Source organism: Puma concolor, chromosome B3 (assembly GCF_028749965.1).
Source record: "Puma concolor isolate L17-30 chromosome B3, mPumCon1.1.hap2, whole genome shotgun sequence".
Taxonomy (NCBI): Eukaryota; Metazoa; Chordata; class Mammalia; order Carnivora; family Felidae; genus Puma; species Puma concolor.
The window spans coordinates 33,134,856-33,155,548 of NC_141672.1; the positions used below are offsets into that span (position 1 = coordinate 33,134,856).

The following is a 20,693-nucleotide window of genomic DNA, read 5'->3' on the forward strand; positions in this document are numbered from 1 at the left end:
CTGAGCCGAAATCAAGAGGCAGACACTCAACCAACTAAGCCCCATATGATTAAGTCATTGTCTCCATTTCTTTTTTCTTTTTTTTTTTTAAGAAAGTTTACTTATTTATTTTGAGAAAGACAGACAGTGCAAGTCGGGGAGAAGTGGAGAAAGGGGGACAGAGAATCTGAAGTGGGCTCTGTGCTGATGGCAGACAGCCAGATGCAGGGATCAAACTCATGAACTGTGAGATCATGACCTGAGCCAAAGTCAGACACTTCACTGACTGAGCCACTCAGGTGCCCCACCTTTTCTTTTCTTTTCTTTTCTTTTTTTTTAAGGGGCTAGATGAAAAAGAAAATAAACCTGGTAAAGCATTATAGTTACAAACATATCCTCAGCATTTATGTTACAAACACTAGGATACTATTAGGAAATCCATCAGTGAGTGCAAGGAGGCATACTACCCTCCCCAATGGAAAAGTCTTACCTATTCCTGCATTAAACCCATAGCATGTGGCAAGTCCACCCACAACACACTGCCTCTACTCCCATGAACACCAAGGACAATGCCCTCGTGAGCCAGTACAGTCTGACTTCACCCACCTCATCTTTAACTGATAGCAGCTCCTTAGAGCAGCCCTAAAAGATAGCACAGTGGCCAATCCACCCATTTCTAATAATGACTAACCCTTCCACAAAATGTTCCTGTTTTAAATTAAAAACTGCCTTCTCCTTAATAGAATTTGAATGTGGCCAAAAGTCAGATGCCCTTCCCAAAAGTTAGAGTGTAATCAGAGGTATTCAGCTTCATGAAGGCCAAAGTGCTAGCTAAATTATAATTAAATTCAGATGAAATTAATAAACTTTTTCTCTTATTTATTCATTCAATGTTCATAATGTGCCAAATGCTGTAGAAGATGCCAAAAATAGGATGGGGTGAGTGAAAACAACAATAAAGGATGACGCCAAGGTTTTTGGCCTAAGTGATGGGGTGACTGGTGAAAGCCACCAAAGGAGAAAAAGAACACAGGTGGAGGAGCAGATCTGGGGGACAAATGTAATGAACTGAGTTCAGGTAATTCTTGGATATGCTGAATTAGACACTTCAAGGATATCCACATAGAAAGGTCTAGCAGGCAAATTGGAAATAAGCATGGTGCTCGCTTTGGCAGCACATATATTAAAACTGGGGGGCGGCTAGGTGGCTCAGTTGGTTAGGCGTCTGACTTCAGCTCAGGTCATGATCTCAGTTCACAGGTTGAAGCCCCGCGTCAGGCTCTGTGCTGACAGCTCAGAGCCTGGAGCCTGCTTGGGATTCTGTGTCTCCCTCTCTTGGTGTCCCTTCCCTGCTCGCTCGTGCTCTCTCTCAAAAACAAACATTTTTAAAAAATAATTTAAAAAAACTGGAATGATACAGAGAAGATTAGAATGGCAGGAAACGAGCATGAAACTCTGCAGAGCACTTTGAGCTTGGAGTTAGCAGCCTATAAGTGATGGCTGAATATATGTACAATAGATGGACTCACCTAAGAGAGCTGAGTGGGAAGAGAAGAGAGTCAAGGACAGAATCCCGGGAAGAACACTAACTTTTTAAAGGAACATGTCAAGGAAGGACAGCCCATGAAAGACACTCCAAACGTACGAGAAAACCAGGGCCTATGCATCAAAATGTCAAGGGAGGGACAGAAAGATTCAAGGAGGATGTAGGGGGAGTTGGCAGTGAAGGTCCACTAAGATGAATACTGGTCTTGTCACAAGATGCTTGGTGACTTCATCAAGAGTAGTTTCATTAGAGTGGTGAGGGCAGATCATGCTGATCTTAACATGAATTCAAAGTGACAAAGTGGACACAATAAGGGCAAAAATATTTGAGCGAAGAGCTGGAAAAGAAGGGAGAAGAAAGACTGGAGGATGGCTAGAAGGAATTTATATCTTTTAAGCTGTACCTTCTCAGTTAGCCCAAGGATTTTAGTTAAAATTCCTGAACTGCCCAGACAGCTTGGAGAACCCCCACAGAGAGTGTCTCTGAACTAACACTCCCGCAAGCCATGATTGGCCAAAGCTAGGGAGACACTGGGGATGAATATTAAAGAGCTGCCTGCTTCCTTAATGTTCAACTGCAACAAAAGAGCCTCTCCACTTCTACCCCAAAACTGCTACATCTGTAAGATTCGTGAGAGAACCAGTCTACCTAGTAGCTGAGTCAGAAACAACCTTTCCTAGTGTCTCTCAGGCCTTAAGATTCTGCATAAATATGGTCCCACTTTCTGCCATTTTCCTCTTTTCTACTCACATGCCACCTGAGTATTTTCCCCTGAGGTTCTGGTGCAGGCTCAGGATTCTAGGAACATGTTCTTCACTTCCATCTACTAAAGCTTAACAGCCCCAATCAGGTACACACTTAAGCTGTACAAGACTACAAATGTTCTCCATCTTGCGTAAATTCCAAGAAGCCTCTGAATCTATAACCAAACCATGACTCTTCCTGTCCTCTCCCTCACAAATTACCCAAACTTCCTGTAAGCTGTCAAGGTTGGACTGTGAGGTTCCAAGCAAAAACGAGAAGCAGGAACCTGCCTACTGTTCCTTCCCCTTTGATTAGTCCCACACCCCTGCCCCCACCTAACCCTCCACCAAGGCCTACAAGCTCCAGTTCTAGCTCCAGCCATACTTCTGGTTCTCTACATGCGGAGCTCTAAATCACAGCCCGAGAAGAAAGGAATCTAATTCACAACAGATATTTCCTTAAATCTCCAAACACAGACTCCAAAAGTAATCTCAAATTAGTCAAAATTCAGGCAGAGGTACCAAACAAAGAACTTCATAAAGTCCAGGTTACATCCTGGAAGATGTTAAGAGGGATTATGATAAACACAGCAGACAGAAAGAAATATCATAAATTAATGAGGGAGGGAATCTGGTATTTCCCTCCAGACAGGCATCTGGACTCATTCCTAACAAATATCTTTCTTAAGGAACTTACTGACTTCATTCAACACCTATATTGGGTACCTACATATTCTAGACTCCATGAAAGGCACAAAGATGGGGAAAAGCATATGCCCTAAAAGAGATAACAGTCTACTGGGGGAGGTAAGACACACACAGAGGTAGAAAGTGAGAACACACAGGTGATATACAGCCCAAATGTCAAAAACAAAACACAGAAGTAAGCTGGAGCCCAGAAGAGGGAAATGAAACTGTTAGTTACAGGATCAATGTGGATTTTAGAGTTACACAAAAGTGAGTTCAAATCCTGATTCTGCCTCTTGCTTCTTACAGGTCCTAGGGGTACCACTTTACTGTTGTGAGTCTCTATTTTGTCATATATAAAATGGGGAAAACAACACCGAATGCTTCACAGAATTTCAAAGAGTCCATGATTCACACATATAGGATCTGGCACAGAGTAAGCCTAAGTAAGATGGAAGAGCCACTGAATACAGAGAGTTAAAACTCCTCCCTTCCCCACACAAGGCTCTCTGGAGATGGCTATCTGGCTAACTCACGCATACACAGCTGGGCACCTACTGTTTGTTCATGGATTGTGCCTATTAGTTCAACTAGCTGCCCAGGTTAAATGGGAGCATGGTCAGGAGGCACAGGAAGGAGGCTCAAAGTGTGTATAGATGTGCATGTTTGTGCCAGGATAACACCTAGAAGTGCACCCCCAGCTTTCTGCTAGAAAGTGCAGCACAGGTAAAATTACAGATTGTGCCATATATAGCCTAATACTGAACGAACCATGCTATTCTCTGGATGCAGGTGTTCAATAAATGTTTGGCAAACTAACATGATCTGAATCTGAGTAAAATTTGCCTTGATGGATCCATTTTTCAACAAGCAAACACAGGAGGTAAAAAATATCCAAGGCTGGAAATTAGTCTGAGGGACTTCTACCTCTAGTCATGATGGAATAACAGAGACTAGATTTACTCTCTTTCCTTAAACAACTAGAAAGCCAGATTTAATATATGAAATAATGGCTTTCAGACATTTAACAATAGGCAGCACAGGGCAGTGATCCTTGAAACGCAGTGAACCCTACTAGTGCCCTAGCTAACTCTCTCAGGAGTTTCCAGAACACAAAGCAGAAAGAAGAAACATGAAAGAGTTCAACAATCTCAGAGTTAGAGACAGAGTTGGGAGTGTGGGGAGACCAATGTGGCTAGAATTTGCAGGGCAAAGTAACTAAAAATAAGGAGCCATAAAGAGAAAAGGCCCCAGAGATCTGAAGAGAGAACCCCTTGAAACTTTGGCTGAGTACTCATCTGTGCATGTGTATGAGGAAATTAGCAATGCTGGGGAAAGAATGAACGGAAAGAAGTAGGTGGCATAACCCCCAGAGTTCACACAGAGCCAGAAATATTCATGTTCCTACTGGCCAAAGTGGAAAAATGTCCTAACAAACAGGGCATCAGATGGAATCTTCAGAAGGGTTTGGCCTTAGTAATGGGGCCATCCTGGCCCCAGACTAAAGGCTGTTCTGGACCCCATCTAACAAAGCTAAAAAGCAGGCCTTGAAATGAAAGGATCGAACAATTTCCAAGTAACTGAACTGTTTCTGAGAACAAAGCCCAAAAGCATTTAAAGGAATATAAATAGTTCCAGCACCCACAATAATAAAACTCACTCTGTCTAGCTTCAAATAAAAAAATTAACAGGAATGCAAAGAGGCAGAAAAATATGACCATAACTAGAAGAATAATGAAACAAAAGAAATAGGCATAAAATTGACCCAATGACAGTGGACAAGGATGTTAAAATCTCTATTATAAATATTCTCCATGTGTTCAAGAGAGAAGAGGAAGGCATGAGCATGATGGAAAAAAATGGAAGACATAAAAAAGACCCAAACTGAACTTCTAGAAGGAAAATATACAAATATCTGAAAGAAAAAGATATAGGATGGGATTAACAGATTAGATACTGTAGAAGAAAAATTAATGAACTCAAAAACACAGCAATAGAAACTATCCAAAATAATATATACAGAACACAGCAGTGGGACACTATCAAGCAGCCTAACATAAATATATATGTATCTGTATGTATACAGATTACATAATCACATAACGTGTGTGTGTGTGTGTGTGTGTGTGTGTGTGTGTGTGTGTGTATTTATTGGGGATGGGGTAGGTAGACACAAAAAAATTTTCAAGAAACGCCAGAAATTTTTCCAAATTTAATGAAAACTATAAACCCACAGATCCAAGAGCTCATCAAACACCAAGAAGAAGGACAAAAAGAAAACACAAGGCACAACATAATCAAAATGCTGAAACAAGTGATAAAGAGAAAGTGTTGGGGCCCCTGGGTGGCTCAGTCAGTTAGGCAACCGACTCTTGATTTTGGCTCAGGTCATTATCTCACAGTTTGTGGGTTTGAGCCCCACATCGGGCTCTGCACTGACAGAGCAGAGCCTGCTTGGGATTCTCCCCAACCCCTGCCTTTCTCCTGCTTGATGGCTGATTGATTGATAGAGAGATAGACAGATAAGAAAGTGTTAAAAGCAGCCATGGCAGGTAGGGGAATGAGAGACACACTGCGTTCAGAAGAACAAAGAATTTGGGATGCCTGGGTGGCTCAGTCAGTTAAGCATCCGACTTTGGCTCAGGTCACGATCTCAGGGTCCATGAGTTCAAGCCCCGTGTCGGGCTCTGTGCTGACAGCTCAGAGCCTGGAGCCTGCTTCAGATTCTGCGTCTCCCTCTCTCTCTGCCCCTCCCCTGTTCATGCTCTCTCTCTGCCTCAAAAATAAATAAACATTAAAAAAAATTTTAAAAAAAAAGAACAAAGAATTACAGCAGGTTTATTATTAGAAACAATGCAACCCAGGAGGCAATGGAGCATCCAAAAAAGTAATGGGAAAAAAGCAGTCTCGCACTGGTCAAGTTATATTGACTTCATTGAACTATGAGGTTCCCATCACCAATGCTTTTTGTGCCCTGGAGTAACATTTTTCAGGGAGGCCTGTGCTAAGCACAAGATGGGGAGGGGAGGTACTCAGTGGCCTTAAAAACATAAGTACAGTATCCTATGAAAAACGAAAAGAGGTAAAGACTCTTTCTTAGGTTCACAAAGGGGATTTAACCATGTTTTTTACCTATGTATTCAGAACATGACAGTTCTTACGTAGCCTTATGTCAATATTGCTTAACACAATGGTAAAGATGCAAGAAAGGTCTACCAGAGCATTCACCCCAAGCAAAAGAAAATCAAACTAGAAAGAAAAAGTAAATCTCACTAAGGAATGGGTTACCTTAACAGCATCAGGCCTGAGCAGGCCTCCCTCCCTTCAGGTATACCTATGTGCTGGTTAATGTGTCTGATCAGATGAAATGCTTTTATAGAATGGAAGAATGCTGCTTGAGCAGAAGTAGGTAAGGATAACTAAAGATATGAATGAGAACTACTAAATTCTTAGCTATGTAATCCTTCCCAGAGCAGCAAAATCCCCTCATTAAGTGCCCTGGGCTGGCACCACATTCTTCAGAGTCCAGCCTGCAGCTCTACATCTTGGAGGGACCACTACGATGGCAATTTATCTGGCCCATGCATTGGCTGGTCTGGTCTCCCCACTAAACTGTAAACTAAACTGTAAGTGCACAGGAAGGGTGGGTCCCCTTATATGCTTTCTTTGTAACACAGAGACCAACATACACTAAAAAAAACCCACTGTAGGTGCCCAAGGGGACCCTCCTCCCCAAAATACTTAGTGCCTGAACTAGAGGTTCTAAACTGGGGGCAATCTTACCCCCCTCCGAGGGTATGTGACAATGTCTAGAGGCATTTTTGACTGTTATAACTTGGGGGTGAGGGGATGCTACTGGCATCTAGTGGGTAGAAGCCAGGGATGCCACTTCAACATCCTATGATGTTTAACAAAGAATTAAAGAAAACAAAGAATTACTTGGCCCGAAATGTCAACAGTGCTGCAGCTGAGAAGCCTGGCCTAAGTGAGTGAATGCTGAGCTGTAGCAGATGCCAGCAGACCTGCCTTAGTTGTGCATGTAGTGTAAAATTCCCTCACACCACTACAAAGCCTCTTGTCTTAACACCTGTCCCCAGAACAACATTTTGATCCTCCCACAGTCCCTAACTTCGGCTTACAGTGCCTCAGAAAGAAGAGCTTAGGAGTTCAGACATCTGGCTTTTAACTCCAGCTCTGCCACTAGCTAATTCTGAACATGTCACAAAACTTTTCCTGGGCCCATTTCCTCCTCAGTAAAATAGAGGGACTGGAAAAGATAATTTAAGAATTCTTTCAGTCCTAAAATTCTATTTGAAATGCTAGGTTCAGCCTTACCTATTTATAATGAGCCAAAGAGAAAGGGGAAAGATCCAGTCTTATTGTGAGTATGCACACCCACCCTCGAAGGACAGAGGTTCTTATACTGTGGAAACCAAACTGGGCCAAGGGAAGCTCCAGAGAAGCCAAGAACTCAGGCATGAGGGAGGGAGGGATGTGGAAAAGGGCTCCGTCAACACTGGCTGTAAGGCCAGCTCAGGCCCTCAGGTTTAAAATTGAAAGTCCTTGCTAGCCTCCCTCCTGCCTTCCCCACATCAATCTTTTTAATCAGTGTTAAGAGGAGGAGGAGGAGGAGGCGGCTTACTATTCAAATTATGGGTCTTTGAACAGCAGCACTGGTGGAATCTCAGCCTCTATCCCTGATCTCCTGAATCATAATCTGCATTGTAATAAAGTTCCGCAGGTGATTCCTACACTTGTTAAAGTTTGAGAAGTCCTAGTTTAGGGTATATTGCCCTTCTGTTCTCTGCTCTGTCACCTCTTCACTTGGTAAAGACGACTTTAAAACTCTGTCCACATTCCCTGCTAATGCCTCCTCCTGGCACAGCTTGTGCACGTGTGCATACACACACACACACACAACCAGTTCTGAATGTCCAAACCCAGAGTCGTCAAGAGTGATGAGGATAGGTTACTTTCTCTTTGCCTCTTGCTTATGTCCACACAAGGCCAGAAAGAGGCAAGGCTTACAGCACAAGCAAAATTAGAGCTTTTGCAAGTGACTCAGCCCACCCCTGCTGTTCAAAGATTCCCTGGGAGGAGGGATGGAAAACAGGGTGGTGAATCCAAAGGTACAAACTCCAGGGGCACCTGGGAGGCTCAGTTAAGTTTCCAACTCTTGATTTCAGCTCAGGTCATGATCTCACGTGGAGCCTGCTTGGGATTTTCTCTCTCCCTCTCTTCTCTCTGCCCCTCCCCTGCTCATTCTCTCTCTCTCTCTCTCTCTCTCTCAAAAGTAATTTAAAAAACATTTGGAAAAAAGCAAAAACAAAGGTAAGAGTCTCCTCATTTACATCTGAACACTGGCCAACAGGAGTCCAAGGTTTCATTTCTAAAGTTTGTTTTTTGTTTTCTTTTTTTAAAAATTTTTAACATTTATTTATTTATTTTTTGAGAGAGAGAGAGAGAGAGAGAGAAAGAGAGAGCGAGCGAGCATGTGTCAGGGAAGGGCAGTGAAAGAAAGGGAGTCACAGAATCCGAAGTAGGCTCCAGGCTCTGACCTGTCAGCACAGAGCCCAACACAGGGCTCGAACACACGAACTGTGAGATCATGACCTGAGCCCAAGTCGGATGTTTAACTGACTGAGCCATCCAGGCCCCCCTTTTTTGCTTTTTTCTTTTTGCTGCTGCTGTCTCATATTACATAAAGATTCTTGGGGGCTCGGGCTAAAGGGCAAGGCACACACACAGAATAAACAGAAACACAGCAAGGGTTCTCCGAGCAGAGTGGTGGGGGCAGCAGCTGGAACAAAAGCAAGACCTCGATGAGGAGTAGTATAACAGAGCGCTTGAACAGAAGACAGAGTGTAGAGAGAAGGGGGGGCTGGACTCGGCCATGTAGTCAGTGCAGCGAAGGAGATTAGGTTGCTGCGCACCCCTCACCCCACCCCCTGTCACCGGCAGCAGATGGCCCAGCCCCAGGCAACTGGCAGAGACAGCAATCTGCACGTGCCTGCCTGCCCCTCCTTCAAGGCTGCAGATGGGGAAAAGCAGGACAAAGTCCAGAACCATCCCAGGTCAAAGCAACACCTAGAAAGAGCACCCCCAGGGTGGGGTGGAAACATCACTTAATGCTTTGCTACAGTGAGATGAAACTTCAACTCTCAGCATTATCCAAGGTTCTCCTGTATCCACATACAACATCAGAAAGAGGGCTTGGTGAGGTGGGGAAAAGCCCACCTGAGTGCACTGGGTGTGTTGGCCTAGGAGAGGTCATTTTATCATTCAACATTTGTTGGGTATATACCACATTCCAGGCACTGCACCAGCCAACTGAGGCATAGTGGTGAGAGTAGACAGTCTCTGCCCTCAGGAAGCACAAGGAAAAAGACATTAAGACAGTGGGGTTAAGTGCTGAGCACAGAGAGATATGGCAGCACAGAGGAGGGGCACCCCACCAGTATCGGGGCAAGCAGCGGTCTAACACCGACTGCAGGAAGGCGCATTCCAGGGAGAGGAGCAACATGTGCAAAAGCCTGGAGGCAAAAAGAGAATGGGGGGGCGGGGGCACCTGGGTGGTTCAATCAGTTAAGCGTCCCTTTCTTGCTTTCAGCTCAGATCATGATCTCACGGTTCATGGGATTGAGCCCCGCCAATGGGCTCTGTGCTGGCAGTGTAGAGCCTGCTGGGATTCTCTCTCCCCCCACCTTCTCTCTCTCAAAATAAATAAATAAACATGGGGGGAGAAAGAGAGAGAACTGAGAAGTGCAAGTTTTTCTGTCCCAGCCTTTTTTGGCCTCTTGTCACCCTCACCAGGAGCAGACTCATGGGTCCTGGGGATCCTAACACATTACTGTCTGAAGGAACTTGGGGTCCTCTTGTAAGTCCAATCTACCCATTTTAGGAGGGGAACTAAGGCCTAGAAAGGGGCCACGACTTGCCCAGGGAGATGGCTTGCTGGTGGCTGAACCAGAACTCAGTTCCCCTACCTCTTCACTAAACAGAGTTCTCTCAAATATCCCCCAGTCAGAATCCAACCACTGGGCTCCCACAGACCCAGTGCCAACCCAGCAATGTTCCCCACTGTGTGTGCTCTGTCCATTCAGAGCACTCGGGGCTCGGCTCACATCCTGGCCTCTGCCCAATGAGGAAGTTCAGCAGCATCAGCCTCCAGGAACTCCAATGTGGCAGGAGCACCTCAAGAGAAAACAAGAGTGGCTGCCTGCCTCTGCCGGAAAACAGGCAGAGAAGGCACACATAGTAACAATCAAGGTAAGTTGTAGTTTTTGGTGGGTTTTTTTTAGGGGGGTGGTTGTTAGCAAAAATGGGCCCCCCTTTGGAAATGAAGAAGAGTTGTTTGGAAAATTGGAGGAGACTATTGGCCAACACAGAAACAGGAGGTGAGTCTGAGTGACTGCCAAACCAGGCAAGCTTAACAAAGACTCTCCTACCCAGGGCTCTTGGATGAGTCAGTTGATTAAGCATCCAACTCTTGATTTCTGCTCAAGTCATGATCTCACAGTTTGTGGGTTCAAGACCCCAAAACTGGGCTCTGAAGTGGCAGTGCAGAGCCTGCTTGGGATTCTTTCTCTCCCTCTCTCTCTGCCCCTTCCCTGCTTGTGCATGTGCTCTTTCTCTCTCAAAGTAAATAAATAAACTTTAAAAAAAAAAAAAAAAAAAAAGGACTCTCCTACCCTTTCCCAGAGGAAGCCCATCCCTCTGGCTGGTCACACTAAATGAGCTGTGAGTAGTAGTCATTTCAGGGAAGCTGAAGGCCTCCCCGTTGGCCTAGCTGTGGTGGATAGGTCATCAGCCAGGAGGCCAAGCCACTGGAACTTCAGGGCACAGCTGCCCTCAGTGTCACCTCAGTATCTGCCTTCAATAACACTTGTTCTGTGAAGGTCCCCCAGCCTCCAGCCTGCCACCCACCCACGATGGATCAGTGGGTGCAGAGTGGAAGTACTTATTAGCTTTTCAAGTGTAACCCTCCATAGAATTTGAATAGAAGGCACAGTTATTCAACTGCAAAGTAGAATTCCTCCTCTTCTAACAAAACAAAGATGCATGCCAAGGACCAGCTAGCTGGTGAAAAGTGTGGAAAGAGGCTAAGCGGCACTAGAGTTATGCCCATTTACTAACCTCATCTAGACCCTGGCAAACCTCACCTCCAAGGCCTTGAAACATCAGTACAATGAAAACATCCTAATGATCAGATCTCTTTCCTGTCCCAAATGTCCTTGGATGCTGCCTCTGAACCCACACCCAAGTACGATCCTGGCCTTGAGTGGCAGTGCCAGCCCAGGACCCCAGACACGGATATTCAGGGCAAGGATGTGGGCTGCCAGAAAAACTGACTTTCTCAGGAGCTGAAAAGAAATGTTTGGTCTAGTACAACAAAGGGACCATAATGGGCACCTCATGTCCTAAACTCTTTCATATCTGCTACAAGGAACCTCTGGGTGGAGGGGGGCAGGGGGGCGTGTGTGTTTTGGGATGTCTGTAGCCAGACTTCCTTTTTGTCCACTCAAACAGCAACTCTTAAGAACTTGCCTTCCTGAAAGACAAATGCAGTTCGTTTCCAAACATCACTGAGAGAACTTCTTGTTTTCTCTCTCTGCTTTTTAAAACAGATGAATACTCCCCTAGGGAAAAAGCAGCTGTAAATACAGGAGAGGGTAGAAAAAGAATCCTGCTATGAGTTCCAGAGGAACCATTATACTATTGTAAAAAGCATTCTCAAAAGAAACAATACACCCAATCCAAACAGAAAACATACAACTTCATTCGAAGTACTTCTCTAAAATATAAACTTCGGGCAGATGATTTCTCTATACTCCAAGGCTGTTTCCTCCTCTACTCAACACCAAGACCTTCGCATATAAAGTAAGTTAGTGATTTTCTTCCCAGGAGACTTGGAAAGAACCAGTTCACAACACAATCAGTGTACCTGCTACTGAATGCCTATCACCACCACCACCACCACCACCACCATCAAAGGGCTAAATTTCATTACCAAACTGCTACAGAAATTTAAGCAAATTTAAGCCATTATGTTTTTACGCAGACTGAGACCACGTATTTACTAGCTGAGAACAGAATGGGAAGAAGGAATAAATCGGAGACAGGCAGCCCGGCTTCTGTACTTTTTACCTTCCAAAAAGAATAGCAGTTTTCAAAGGCTCAGAATTCTGGGAAATTGCCCACTGGCTTATTATACCCCTCCATCACAACAGTAATGAGGCTGCCACCTCGAAGCCCATTTGCCAAAAATAAAAGATCTAAAGAGGTGTTTCAGAGAAAGTTTGTGAGAAGAAAATTCAAGCTGGTTTTATTTTCATATAAGCTACAATTAAATGGCTTTGCCTTTGCAACCGCACTTCCTACCTAGAATTCCAGTAAGTTTAGATGTACCCTGTAGACTTAAACTGGATTACAGGGAATTCAGCTAGCTAAAACTGTTCCCAGTCCACAGATGTTATTTACTAACCTATTTCACAGTCCTGGGTGGGTCTGAGAAATAAACTGGGGATTGAGGAGGGGGTCAGCACTATGCTTACAATTCTGCCCAAATTGGAAAAGGAAGACACTGCTTTCAATTTCACACAAGATTTGAATATTAGCAGAAAAAATGCAACATAACCCTGTAAGCCCCATCAGTGACAAAATATGTATATTTGCAGAATGCATTCATATCCCCAAATTTCCCAGAGAAATCAATACAAATCCCGTTAACCACAAATAAATCAAACGCTGAGTCCAACAGGTTTGTTCATTGTTGCCCCTAATTATCTGTTTCCTTAAGCCATAAGCTTCCCTATGGCCCGGCATCTTTTACCCTCCTTTTGGGAAGATTCACCACACAGGCATCTGGCCTCAGAATTCCCCAAGAACCCTGGTGGCCTTCTAGTATGAACACATTTTCCAAGTGAACCAGGATTTCAAGAGAATCTCAGAATGAGACAAACTCTTGGGGGACACGCCTGACCCTTCTGCCTTTGCCATTTTCTCTCAGGTCTTAGAACCCTAGAACTACTCCTCGATGGTCTTTGGGCCTCCAGTCCCTGCTCTGCTCCAGGCCATCCAGAATTCTGCTAGGAACCACACTCTCAAAACATTGTGAGATCACCTCTCACTTCTAATGGGTCACCTCTGTCTACCCCATGTAGCATCATTTCCTGACAGTCCTCTATATTTTGCTTGTAACATGCACAGAAGGCACAGGCCCCAGCCCACTTGGAACCTTCAAGGGAGTTGGGGAGGCTACAAACTCAGACAGCAAACAATTAAGGTACACAACAAGGCAGGAGTATCTATTGCATTACTCTATGTGGGTGCAATAGAATACTAAATCGTGAGGCATGAATATTTAGAAAATAGGAAAGAACAAGCAGCCACTTCTGGTAAATTAAGGACAAAATAATGAAAGCAAACAAAAATCAGAAAGGATCTGAACCAAGACCATCAAAGAGGACCTTTAAAAGGAAAGAAGGGAGATCTGACCTGAAAACTTAGAAAGCTGAATAAATATAGAGAAAGAAAAAGGAAACTGCTGGGGCTGGAAGGCTGAAGTAACCATGATACACTGGGGGGTGGAGGAGGTGGGGAAAGGAGGGGGAGAGAGGCCAAGAATCAGGGAGAAACAGAAAAAAAAATTCCATCTGAGGTCCTCCAGGACATGGGACAATTCTTATGGTTTCTCTAGTATCTATCACCTCGCAGACTCTGGTTATTCCACAGTATTAAGCATTCAGTTGAATACTTACAGTGAAAACAGTCTGTACAGCCATGAAAAACAGAAACTTCTGCTTTGGATGAGTAGGTAGTGGGAGCCAATGAACGTTCTTGAGCAAGAAACATGACCTAAGCCAATTAAATGTTTACTAAAGGCCTACTATGTGAAAGGCATCAGAATACTTAATGCCAAAGGGCACTGCCACCATGGAAAAGGATGGTAATACTACCTCCCACACACATCAGGCTTCTTTCTCTTACCTAATCACACTTGAGGTGAGAACAACGTCCATGGGAGATGAACCTGGCAAGAGAGACTAAAGCAGCCTAAGAGGCTAGACCGGGTGATGTCTGGCCAGTGTGGTGGTGACAGAAACCTGCTGAAGAAAGAACTGGCAGGGCCTGTCTACTGACCAGAAAGGAGGGGCTCGGAGAGGGGAGTCATGATGACAAAGAAGTCAGAGAGCAGGAAGACTTGGGTTTCAATTCCCAGATGGTGACATTATTTCAGGCCATGCTTTCGCTCCCCTGACTGCCAAATGCTGAGGTCAATCAGCTCAGCCATTCTTCCTGTTTCTGGGAATGGGGGTTACACATTCCATCCTTCCCATCTGCCCACGGTCGTTTAAGCTGGTTGTGATTTCCTGTAATTCCCATTTGCAAGGAGTGAAGGGGATCGATAAGGAGAAGAGTTGACAATTCTTTTGACCATCACAACAGTGATAAATATATCTCGATAGTCCTGCACTAAAATTTTACTGGCAGCTTTTATTCTGGGCAGAGGAAAAAAAGGGGGAGGAAGCATTACATTTAAAAAGCCTTGAGACAGTGTTCTCCTCACCCCATGAGTTCTCCTCTGTGGCAGAACCCCCTAGGTGCATTTAGTGCAAAGGAGGGATGAGACAGAGAAGCATCAACCCTGAGAGCCAGTACCATGAGAAAAGACAGAAGAGGCCCAAGAACCCTCACCACCTGGCTATGTGGAAAATGAGCACAAAATCAGGAGAGCAGGATCAACATAAGCCAGGCCAAAAATGCTTGAACATGCAGCATCACTGGAAAGAAGTAGCTGGCCTTCAACATAACCTCTCTGAAGCGGAGAGGGCACTTGGGGACAAGGGTGTTGCCAAGTGTTTGTCCCAAAGTGGGACTGCCCACTGTAAGGCTGAGCCACAGGAGGGCCACCCTGGCTGCCAGAAATGTGGTCCTTCTCTCCAAGACCCTGCCAACCACTCTGCCATCCCTGACCATCCTAGACAGAAGGAAGGAGCACAGTAAGAGGTGAACAGTGGTGACGGCTGGAAGGGAAATCACAGGTGCTTTTCTCCTTCCGTGACTGCTAGTAACCTGTACATCCTGAACTTTCTTCAAGAAACAAGCATGACTTGAGATTTTTCAAATTTTGAGATGTGTACTTTATAAAGGAAAAGTACAACTTAGCCCTCTTTCCTAACTATTAAACAAGAAAAAAGAGTACAGACTGAAGAACATTTATCAGCCAAAGGAACTTGGTGGATTCTCTGACATTTTCTAAACAAGCACTTCCCTCCCACCAGTGATAGATTCTAACTGCTTGAGCATAGTCATGCTTCACACAGCGACCTCAAACAACTAAAATAAAACTGAGTGTGACCTGAGAATATCTGTTATGACAAAGCATTTCCCCAGTGCTCTGTTTAGGGTTCCTATAGGTGGCAAAAGGCCTTTTTATAAGCCTATAGCCTGGCTGTGTCAATGAAGAGAGGGATGTTTGTCATATGTCATACTCCCAGGGACACAGACCTTCAGGACAGTAATAATAGCATCATTAACTGGCACTTGACTGCTTAATCATTGTGCATGGATCCAAGCATTTTCTAATATTTGATATAATCCTCATAACAACCTTAAAAGGTAGGTATTATCTCCATTTTTAGACAAGGCACAGAGAAGTTAAATAACTTGCCCAAGGTCATAGAGTTAGCAATTCATGACACCAAGATTACAAACTAAGCAGTCTCACCTCACAGCACACAATCTTGATAAAGGTTCAAATTTATTCCATGTTAGGTGTGTGTGTGTGTGTGTGTGTGTGTGTGTGTGTGTGTGTGTTTGAGAGCGAGGGCGAGAGCAGTGGAGGCGGGGGATGGGGGAGTGGTGAAGAATCCCATCACCCTGAGAATCATGACCTGAGCCGAAATCAAGAGTCAGATGCTTAACTGATTGAGCCACCCACACACCCCTAGTGTAACTCATTTTAAATATTAAAATAGTCCTTGATATATTGTGGAATAGGAGGCAAAATTCTCATTCATTGTAAGAAGAAAACAGGAAGCCTTGAAGACTGTCCATACTGCTACTTGCAGCTGCATACCCTCTGGAGATGGGCTTGGACTTGGCTTGCAGCTCTGCTTCAGAACCCGAGCAGAGGGAAGCGTTTTCTGTGTGAACGCCAGGACCACACCCACAAGGGAACTGACCCCAAGGTATAAGGTATAAGCACACTTTGAGAAACATTCCTTTGGGGCATTCTAGAAACTTCTGAACCTGCTGGAAATTTGGGAACTAGGTCATTAGATGTTGATGGCTAATTCCCCTGAACTGCTAACGAGACAGGCACGGCATGTTAAAAGAGCTATTCAAAGAGTGGAGTGGACTGAAACAGGAATTTAGAGACATTAACTCCCAAAGCTCTCTTTACAGACATACATCTAACGGAGAGGTTGCCCTCCCCACGATGTGTATATGTTTGCTCCCCATCTTCCACATCTGAGATAACCTGGCTAGAGGGTGCCTCAAAAAATGAGCTGGACTTCTCTGGAAAATAACTGCTAAAGATGGATACACTGCATATTAGTGGTCAGACTCTGTTACCCTGAATAGAAACTTCAAAACAGAGAAAGGCTGAGGGGAAGAATTCTTTTTTTTTTTTTTTTTAAAGTGTGTTCTTTAGGGGGCGCCTGGGTGGCTCAGTCGGTTGGGTGGCCGACTTCGGCTCGGGTCATGATCTCGCGGTCCGTGAGTTCGAGCCCCGCGTCGGGCTCTGTGTTGACAGCTCAGAGCCTGGAGCCTGTTTCGGATTCTGTGTCTCCCTCTCTCTGACCCTCCCCCGTTCATGCTCTGTCTCTGTCTCAAAAATAAATAAACGTTAAAAAAAATATATTAAAAAAAATAATAAAAAAAATAATAAAGTGTGTTCTTTAGAAGTCCCAACGTAAAGCAGCAAACACGCTGCCTGAGTCTTTGCCCTCATTTGTAAATTGAATAAAGATGTATTCACTTTAAGGTTTGCCTCTCTGTGTTTTATTTAGTCTGTCAGTGCCCATGAGCATATGTAAACTCACTCACCAATTTTGTCCTTCCTCCTTGGCTTAAATTATCTTGAATATTGCATTACTATACAAGAAACATGGCTCCAAGTTCAGAAACAATTTCAGTAATTTAATTAAGTTGTGTAGAAATCCTAATGCTTTCTTGGGCACCAGGCTGACCTTTCCCTGCTCCTTTCTAGTCTCTGAGGGTAAGTCCTGGCTGCTGCCTCCCTTGGGGTGGGACTCCTCTCTTCCCAGATTTCCACAGGGTCTTAACAGAGGCCACACAGTGCAGTTTATAGTTCAGATTAACTGGCTCTGCCACTTACCAGCCATGCCATCCTAGAAACGTTGTTGTTGTATTTATCCAATTTGGCATTAATTCTTACAACTGTTAAATGGGTATAAGCAACCTACTTCAGAGCTGCTGTGAAGATTAGATAAGCTAATACAAATAAAGCACCTAGAACAGTGCCTGACATGTAGAAAGCACTTGACACGTGTTATCTTTTATTATGAGTCTACCTTATAATATTAAGAAGGTTTTACATGAATCTGGAGCTTTATACTTTCCAAGGCAGTCTCAATTCATTATTACTACAATCAGTCCTCACAATAATGACTTAAGTTAGACAAGACCGAAAATGTATGGGCATTTCCTGCAATAAGGAAGAGGAACTAGCCTGACCACGGGAGCTCGTTACTCACTATCCCCCTCATGACTGGAGACCTATCTCAGTCACCTTTGTATTCCACCCCATACATACTAGCAGGTATCAATAAATCAGTGTTGAATTGGACTGAATGTAGGGTTTGGCCATGGTATGTATAAACAGAGCAACCCTAGCCTTGGGGCAAGGAGCTGGGCAACAAATCAGAATCATTATTCTAGGGAATTCCTAGCTACCCTGAAGAGAGAGACAAGAGGGCCACCTTTCCCAGTCCTGACTCCAACTCATCTTCAAGAGGAATAGAAGCATCTGCAGAAGAGGGAGCAGCCAGAGGTCACTTAGAGGTAAATGACAGAAGTGTCCCTGCTCAGCCTCTGAGGAAGGAGGGAGCCAGGATAATATAAGGGGCATATCACCACGCCCCTCCTGCTGGGTCAAATGGGGATCCATAAATGCGGCATCTCAAAGGCAGATAATGCTGCCTTCCATAACTGAAATGGGAGTTGTCTTTCACTAGAGTACAGGCCAGTCTATAAATACCAGGGATTAAAAGGCTTCCTGTGCGGCCAAGTGCCACCTGCCTAAATACAGACACTATCTGGTCTTCCATACCCCAAACAGACCCCAGAGCTTCCCTGAGGGAAAAGCCACCATCATCCAACAGTATACCCCCCTCCAAGTGATACCCCAACTTTTATTTGTTCCACTTTGGGTTATTGTGGGTCTCCCTCCCAGACCGTCACCCAGGGCCATCCTCTCTTGCTAAGTCCCTGCGCTGCGGCTCCCACCTGGCCCCGACTAACCTCCTCTCTCCAGGTTTTTGTTCTGTCTCCCTCACCACCTTGTCCTCCCCTCCAGCTTCCTAACCCACATCTACTTTATCTGCCCTGAATAACACAGGCTCTGGAATCACCCCGCCTTTGGTTCTTGCTCCAACAGAGTAAGTTACAGTACTTAACTTTTTAGAGCTTGGTTTTTTGATCTAGAAAGTGAAGACAAACCCACAAAAATACAGAACCTAGCACGGTGCCTGGCACAGAGCACGCGCTCTCCACATTTTTCTGCCTTGTCCCACTCTCCACCTTTTTCTTCTTTCTTTTCCGAAAAAAAAAAAAAAGAAAAGAAAAACTTCTCTGGCTTCTGTGACTGACTGTCACTGTTCCTAGGTATCATGTGTGCTACATCCAAATGTCTTAACCCAAAGAAGTCACTCAAATTATGAATACTTTAGCCACCAATGTTATCTATGTAACAGGTACATTCTGGGCACAAGGTCCCATCAGCAACCTTCAAATTACACTAGAGAGGACTGGTTACCTTATTATCCGCCCCTCACCACCATCATCACAAATGGCCCATTTGGTGAAGAAAGTAACCAGAGGGGATAGGAAGACATAAAGCTGAGGGTCACTTCTGACCAGAAGCAAGGGATGAGTAAAGGCCTCTGTAAGGTAAAGGCAGCACTTCCACATGCGACTAAAACCCCAAAAGAAAGATTCCCATAATTCCACATTTACATATAAAAATGTTTAATTAATTCTGACAGCAAGAACAGCTGCCAGTTTTACTAGAAACACCATCTGGTTCATTTCTGATAAGGCCCAGGCACGACTTCACATAGGCCAGAGACTGCCTACAATATGGTTCCCAAAAGGTGGCATCTTCGATGACAGCTCCAAGGCAGTGTGCCATTCCTCTCTCCCCAGTGCTCGGAAGCTGCTCCTGCAGGTTCGTGATCAGGCCTGAGATAAACCCGGAGCTTGGCTCTCTTCTGTCTTGGAGAATGTCCTCCAAAGTTTCCAGGCACCACCCTGGCTAAGTCCATGTACAGCCCTAGGACAAGTCACCAGATCTCTCTGTGTCTCACTGCCTGTAACTCTGAAGGGACATTAGTCCCCCGCACCCCCATGCATCAACCAGAATTCATTTAAGCAGGTCTATCTCCAAAAACCAGATAAATACAACAGAAACATGATAAACAGCTGAACAACTTGTATTTTAGAGGAGCTTTCACAAAGCGGGTTGGCGCGTGGCTTCTCCACTGTAGAGTCTCATTTTGCGATTAGCGAAGAGTCAGAGGGTCCTTTCCACGAGGCCTTTAAGCTCCTCCAAGGATCTTCCTTTTGCCAAGCCAACAGGAAGCACTTTGATGTACTTCACTGAAGGCCTTTAGGCAGCCACAAATAAGGAAAAGAAACCAGTCTGGGAATCAGAGCAGACTTGTCTAGAGGTGCAGAGACCGGACTGGTGATAAGTGCTGAAAAGTGACTGCCCTTCAGATCCTGCTGTGGAATTATATGATGTGAACGCAATACCTACACAGCAAGTATATATTCCAAAGAAACACAGACTACAAGAGTTAGCCACCACTAAATGCAAATTTGGAAAAAGATGTATTTGAAACACACAAAAACAACATAAAAACTATAAAGTGCAAGAGTCTGTATAAATATGTATACTCCTTCCAGTCACTAGGCAAATTTAGATTGATAAAACTTTTGACATTGCATTGCTTGTATTTTTCACCAAATGGTAAGTATTTCATGACCTCTATGAAGAAGGGAGCAAGGCAAATGTTGCAAAGTCCGATGAAGAGAAAACCAAAGAAGGGTGAGAAGTGTACTGTACAAACCCAAGGTGAGAAACTGGTGGCCTCAGCTCTGACCCCCTAAGTCTGGGGATGAGGATCTCCCACTTTCTGCTAACAATTCTGGGCAGAAATCACTCAGGGTTTTGTTTTCTTTGTTTTGGGGGGAGGGGGGTTTCCTCAAAGTGTGAACACACAGAACAGGAGCCCACAGCAACAAAGCTCAAAAGCTATTTCCCACCAGGTCTAGTAACTTTAGCCCAATCAGTACCGCAAACAGGCAAGGCAGATCTTTACGGAGCAGGTGGGAAGTCACAGGCAGTATCAAAGTGGTATGGAGAGAGGCCTTCCTCTAGAGAGGCTGAGCCCGTCCTTGTGCAGGCCTTCCGGGATGAAGGAAGGAGATGAGCAGACTCAGGGCTGTGAGGCCGTCAGTGTGGACTCCGGCAGGAGGGCAGTTAA

The 20,693-nt window shown here is 44.7% G+C and overlaps 1 protein-coding gene across 3 annotated transcripts in view; it reads right to left on the bottom strand.

Annotated features, from left to right (window-relative positions):
- The window catches only part of SUSD6 (sushi domain containing 6), a 98,736-nt gene that overhangs the window by 62,816 nt on the left and 15,227 nt on the right, over positions 1 to 20,693 (bottom strand). Inside the window, exon 1 of one of the 3 annotated variants that reach the window (XM_086709428.1) lies at positions 13,945 to 16,750. The exons of the other annotated variants lie outside the window; for them this stretch is intronic. The gene's annotated coding sequence lies outside the window, so the exon portion shown is untranslated. Of the gene's footprint in view, positions 1 to 13,944; positions 16,751 to 20,693 lie in introns of those variants that run through there. 3 annotated transcript variants of the gene reach the window in all.